Source organism: Dama dama, chromosome 25, assembly GCF_033118175.1.
Source record: "Dama dama isolate Ldn47 chromosome 25, ASM3311817v1, whole genome shotgun sequence".
NCBI classification, from domain to species: Eukaryota; Metazoa; Chordata; class Mammalia; order Artiodactyla; family Cervidae; genus Dama; species Dama dama.
The window spans coordinates 55,885,768-55,892,453 of NC_083705.1; the positions used below are offsets into that span (position 1 = coordinate 55,885,768).

Genomic DNA, 6,686 nt, shown 5'->3' on the forward strand with positions numbered 1-6,686 from the left:
GCCCTGACAGATACCTAGATTACAGCCTGGGAAAACACTAGTAGCTGCTGTTGTTCAGTCACCAGTCATATCCAACTCTCCATGATCCCTTGGATTGCAGCACTCCAGGCCTTCCTGTCCCTCCCTATCTCCCGGAGTTTGCCCAAGTTCATGCTCATTGCATTGGTGATGCCATCCAGCCATCTCATCCTCTGACACTCTCTTCTCCTTTTGCCCTCAATCTTTCCCAGAATCAGGGACTTTTCCAATGAGTCATCTGTTCCCATCAGATGACCATAATACTAGAGCTTCAGCTTTAGCATCAGTCCTTCCAATGAGTATTCACGGTTGATCTCCCTTAAGATTGACTGATTTGATCTCCTTGCTGTCCAAGGGACTTTTAGGAGTCATCTCCAGCACCACAGTTCGAAGGCATAAATTCTTTGCTGTTCTGCCTTCTTTATGGTCTAGCTCTCACATCTGTATGTGACCAGTGGGAAGACCATAGCCTTAACAATACAACCTTTGTTGGCAGAATAAGGTCTCTGCTTTTCAATATACTATCTAGGTTTTTCACCCCTTTCCTGCCAAGAAGTAACCCTCTTCTGATTTCATGGCTTCAGTCACCACCTGCAGTGATTTTGGAGTCCAAGAAGAGGAAATCTATCACTAAGTAGTAGATCCAGTGAAATTAAGTGTAAATCTCTGACCTTAGAAAACTGGAGATAACAAAGATTTGTTATTTTAAATGCTGTGTCTGTGTAAGGTGTTATGTAGCTGTAGATAATTTGTTCACAGGGTTCTCCATATTATCAAAGGTATGGTTTTTTCAGTTGTTGCTCAGTCCCTTAATTGTGTCCAACTCTTTGCTAACCCAAGAATATAGCACACAAAGCTGCCCAGTCCTTCAGTATCTCCTGGAGATGCTCAAATGCCTGTCCACTGAGTGGATAATGGCATCCAACCATCTCATCCTCTGTTTACCCCTTCTCTTCCTGCACCCAGTCTTTCCCAGCATTAGAGTATTTTCCAATGAGTCAGCTCTTCACTTCAGGTGGCCAAAGTATTGGAGCTTCTGCTTCAGCATCAGTCCTATCAATGAATATTTAGGGTTGATTTCCTTTAGGACTGACTGGTTTGATCTCCTTGCTGTCCAAGGGACTCTCAAGAGTCTTCAACACCACAATTCAAAAGCATCAATTCTTCAGCACTCAGCCTTCTTCACGGTCTAACTCTCACATCTGTACATAACTACTAGAAAAACCAAAGCTTTGACTAGATGGACCCCTGTCAGCAAAGTGAGGTCTTTTCTTTTTAAAACGCTGTCTAGTTTTGGCATAGCTTTTCTTCAAAGAAGCAAGCATCTTTTAATTTCATGGCTGCAGTCACCATTCACAGTGGTTTTGGAGCCCAAGAAAATAAAGTCTGTCACTACTTCCATTGTTTCCCCATCTATCTGAAGGGATGGAACCAGATGCCACGATCTTCATTTTTTGAATGCTGAGTTTTAAGCCAGCTTTTTCACTCTCCTCTTCCAAGTTCAACAAGAGGATTTCTGGCTCCTCTTCACTTTCTTCCATAAGGGTGGTGTCATCTGCACATCTGAGGTTACTGATATTTCTCCCAGCAATCTTGATTCCAGTTTGAGCTTCATTCAGCAGGGCATTTCTCATGATGTACTCTGCATATAAGTAAAGTAAGCAGAATGACAATATACAGCCTTGATATACTCCTTTCCCAATTTTGAATCAGTCTGTTGTTTCATATCCGGTTCTAACTGATGCCTCTTGACCTGCATACAGGTTTCTCAGGAGGTAGGTAAGGTGGTCTGGTATTCCCATCTCTTTAAGAATTTTCCACAGCTTGTTGTGATCCATCCACACAGTCAAAGACTTTAGCATAGTCAGTGAAGCAGAAGTAGATGTGTTTTGTTTTTTTTTTTAATTATCTTCATTTCTCTGTGATCTAACAAATGTTGGCAATTTGAGATCTGGTTCATCTGCCTTTTCTAAGTCTAGCTTGCACCTATGGAAATCCTCTGATCCCATACTACTGAAACCTAGCTTGAAGAATTCTGACCAGAAACTTGCTAGCATGTGAAATGAGCACAAATCTTTGACATTGCCCTTTGAGCAATCTTTGACATTGCCCTTCTTTGGGATTGGAATGAAAACTGATCTTTTCCAGTCCTGTGGCCACTGCTGAGTTTTCCAAATTTGCTGACATTTTTAACAGCACCAGCTTTAAATAGCTCAGCTGGAAATCCATCACCTCCACTAGCTTTACCCATCGTAATGCTTCCTAAGGCCCACTTGACTTCACACTCCAGAATGCCTGGCTCTTGTTGAGTGACACCATTGTGGCTATCTGGGTCATTAAGAACTATTTTGTGCAGTTCTTCTGTGTTGCCACCTGTTCTTAATTTCATCTGCTTCTGTTAGGTTCTTATTGTTTCTGTCCATTATCTTTGCATGAAATGTTCCATTCATATCTCTAATTTTCTTGAAGAGATCTCTAGTATTTCTCAATCCTTTGCTTTCCCTTATTTCTTTGCATTGTTCATTTAAGAAGGCCTTCTTATCTCTCCTGGCTATCCTCTGGAACTCTGCATTCAGTTGGGTATATCTTTCCCTTTCTCCCTTGCTTTTTGCTTCTCCTCTTTTCTCAGCTATTTGCAAAGACTTCACTTTACCTTCTTGCATTTCCTTTTCTTTAGGACAATTTTGGTCTCCATCTCCTAAACAAGGTAATGAACCTGAGTCCATAGTTCTTCAGGCACTCTGTCTATCAGATCTAATCCCTTGAATCTATATCTCACCCCCACTGTATAATCATAAGGGATTTGATTTAGGTCATACCTGAATGGTCTAGTGGTTTTCTTTACTTTATTCAATTTAATACTGATTTTTGCAATAAGGAGCTCATAATCTGAGCCATAGTCAGCTCCAGGTCTTGTTTTTGCTAACTGTATAGAGCTTCTCTGTCTGTGGCTGCAAAGAACATAATCAATCTGACTTTACTGTTGGCCACTGGTGATGTCCATGTGTAGAGCTGTCTCTTGTGTTGTTGGAAGGGGGTGTTTGCTATGACCAGTGCATTCTCTTGGAAAAACTCTGTTAGCCTTTACCCTGCTTCATTTTGCACTCCAAGACCAAACTTGCCTGTAACTCTAGGAGTATCTTGACTTTCAACCACAATGATGAAAGGGACATCTTTTCTGGTGTAGTTCTAGGTCTTATAGGTGTGCGTCGAAACAGGCAACTTCAGCTTCTTTGGCATTACTGGTTGGGACACAGACTTGAATTACAGTGACCTTCAATGGTCCGCCCTTGAAACGAACTGAGATCTTTCTACTGTTTTTGATATTGCACCCAACTACTGCATTCCAGACGCTTTTGTTGACTATGAAGGCTACTCCATTTCTCCCAAGGGATTCTTTCCCATAGTAGTAGATATAATGGTCATCTGAATTAAATTCGCCTATTCCCATCCATTTTAGTTCACTGATTCCTAAGATGCTGATATGCCCTCTTGCCATCTCTGGCTTGATCTTGTCCAGTTTACCTTGATTCATGGAACTAATATTACAGGTTCCTATGCAATAGTATTCTTTACAGCACTGGGCATTACTTTTGCCAGCAGACACATCCACAACTGAGTGTCATTTCCACTTTGGCCCAGCCACTTCATTCTTTCTGGGGCTATTAGTAAACACCCTCTGCTCTTCTCCGGTACCATACTGGGTACATTCTGACATGGAGGGTTCATCTTCTGGTGGAGTATCTTCTTACATTGTCATACTATTTGTGAGGTTTCTGCAGCAAGAATACAGGAGTGGGTTGCCATTTCCTCCTCCAGTGGACTACTTTTTGTCAGATTTTTTTCACTATGACCTGTCCATTTGGGTGACTCTGCATGGACTGGCTCACAGCTTCATTGAATTACACAAGCCCCTTGGTCATGAAAAGGCTATGATCCATGAAAGGAACACTTAACATGTATATGTATAAAGTGTGTATTTGTTATATGTCAATAAATACAAAATAATGGTGATAGGAAAGAAGGAAATTGATAAGAGTGAAAATTAAAACAGGATTATCCATGAATTAACAGATGCCAAAGGTAAATTATTTTATACAGATTTTATGATACCCTTATAAATGTTTAATATATTTTTATAGGGCTTCCCTGGTGGCTCAGCTGTAAAGAGTCCATGTGCAATGAGGGATACCTGGGTTCGATCCCTGGGTTGGGAAGATCCCCTGGAGAAGGTAAAGGCTACCCAGTCCAGTATTCTGACCTGGAGAATTCCACGGACAGAGTAGCCTGGTGGGCTACAGTCCATGGGGTTGGACATGACTGAGTGACTAACACACATACAGTAATTTATAAATCACTGACAGACCTAGAGAAAGAAGTCATCACTGCCATACAGAATGTAGACCATAACACATGTATTGTTATTAAAGATTAAGGGATATTTCAAAGTGATAAAGCATTCTGTCAACCAAAATGATGTAACAATTCTAAATGTATATGTACATAATAATATAGACTTAAATACTGAAGCAAAATGTATGGGAACTAGAAAAAGGAATCAATTTGTTGCTGAGTCGCTCAGTTATGTCCAACTCTTCATGACCCCATGGGACTGTAGTCTACCAGGGTCCTCTGTTCATGGGATTGTCCAGGCAAGAATACTGGACTGGGTTGCCATTTCCTTCTCCAGGGTATCTTCCTGATCCAGGGATTGAACCCACATCTCTTGGATCTCTTGCATTTGCCAGTGGAGAAGCCCCAGAAAAAGAAACCAATGTACAACATAAAAATATAGTGGGGGATTTTAACGTGCATCTGTAGCTAACAAAACAAGTAAACAACAACATTAGAAAGCATCTGAAATATCTGAATAAGCAATGAAAGAACTTAGCTCAATAAACATATATACAATATTGCACCCAAACACAAACAGCCATATTCTACATACACATGTGAGACTTATTCACTGGTTTATGGGCCATAAGACGAGTCTCAAAAAATACAAAGGATATGAAAATAAAGCTTGTTGCTTAATAATAGTAGAAGTAAAAAAAAAATCATTTATTTTTAATTACTATTCTAAAACTTCTGAGCAAATTTTTGCAGTCTTCTGAAAAAATAAAGAAGTTTATTATATTTCCCTCATTTCTGGCTCTGTCCACAAGATGAGAAAGATACTTTATACGTTTATACAAAATAAGCTCAAAGGTACAATACATTGAAATACTGTCTTTAGAAAATTGTACCAAGAAAGGAACGGTGAACTAATCTCTGCAGGAATTAATACTGATGAAAATAAAAAGTCGGGAACTGTTGAACTTTGCACTTATATGACAATAGTTAATATAATGTAAGGCGATTAAAAAAATAATTAAGTAAAACACTTTGTATAAGACTGCTTGGGCTGCCATGTCAGTATAATACAGATTGGGTGGCTTCTTCAACAACAGAAATCATTTTTCAAATCTGGAGTCCCAAGTTCCAAGATTAAAGTGTTGGCAGAGTCGGTTCTGGTGAGACCTCTCTTCTTGGCTTGCAGACGGCTGCCTTCTTGCTGTGTGTTGTGTATCTTTTTCTGCGGGTGCCCACTCTTGATTCTTCTCTAGTTATGAGAACACCAGCTATATGGGCCAGGACCTCACTATCATAACCTCATTCAACCTTAGTTACATCCTTACAGTCCTTATCTTCAAAAACAGTCACCTTAGCAATTAGGACTTCATGTATAAAATTTAGGGAAACACAATTCCGTACCTATCAGAAAGTTATGTACCAAAAACCATATCTTGCCTTGTGATATTATTAACTAATGCAATAGAGCCATAGTTAAAGTTAAATAAAAATGTACATTATTAATGCTAACTTTGGATATGTGGGGCAGCAGTTTTAATTTTTATTTTTTTAATTGACTACCATGTAGCTTTTCCTATCACACAAAGAAGCACACATTGAAATCATTTTATCAATTTGTTTTTATTTATCATAAATACAATATTAGATTTTGTTTATATAAAATGCAAAGGGCTGGGGACTTCCCTGGTGGTTCAGTGGCTAGGACTCTCTGCTTCCAATGCAGGGGGCCCGGGTTCAAACCCTGGTCAGGGAACAAGATCCCATGTGCTGTAACTAAGTCTCTGTAACTAAGACCTCATGCAGTCAAATAAATAAATATATATTTAAAAAAAAAAAATGCAAAGGGCTTTGCAAATCTTCCACAAGGGGACCATTATCTCATTCAAACCTGGACTTAAATGTCAACTTTCAGAAGGCCCTTTCAAGTCACCACATTTGAAAAATTTATCCTAACCAGATATTTAATGTTTTACTTTCTATAGCACATATTTCTGATTATTTTTCTCTTGTACTTTCCTATCATTTTCCCTACACAATATAAATACATATTATAGGAAGTTTATCATTAAAATTTGCCACTACACTTTTATTTCCTGAAATAATACCTGATACAGTAAAGGGACTCCATATGTCTTAAAGTCTGTCATCATATTATAATAATGGTGTTACAATTTTGTTTTTTTTAAATATCACTTTTATAACAACGTGTTAAATATAAAATTGTAAAGATCAAAAAATCAACAGTGATCTAGAAACCAAAAATGGTCGCTATTGATGTTTATTCTTCCATTGAAGATTTTTTTTTTCAATTTTAT

The 6,686-nt window shown here is 38.7% G+C and overlaps 1 non-coding gene across 1 annotated transcript; it reads left to right on the plus strand.

Moving 5' to 3' along the window:
• Positions 1-6,051: 6,051 nt before the first annotated feature.
• TRNAW-CCA (transfer RNA tryptophan (anticodon CCA)) lies at positions 6,052-6,124 on the plus strand. The gene has a single exon. It is a non-coding gene; the product is annotated as a tRNA-Trp (tRNA).
• Positions 6,125-6,686: the final 562 nt, after the last annotated feature.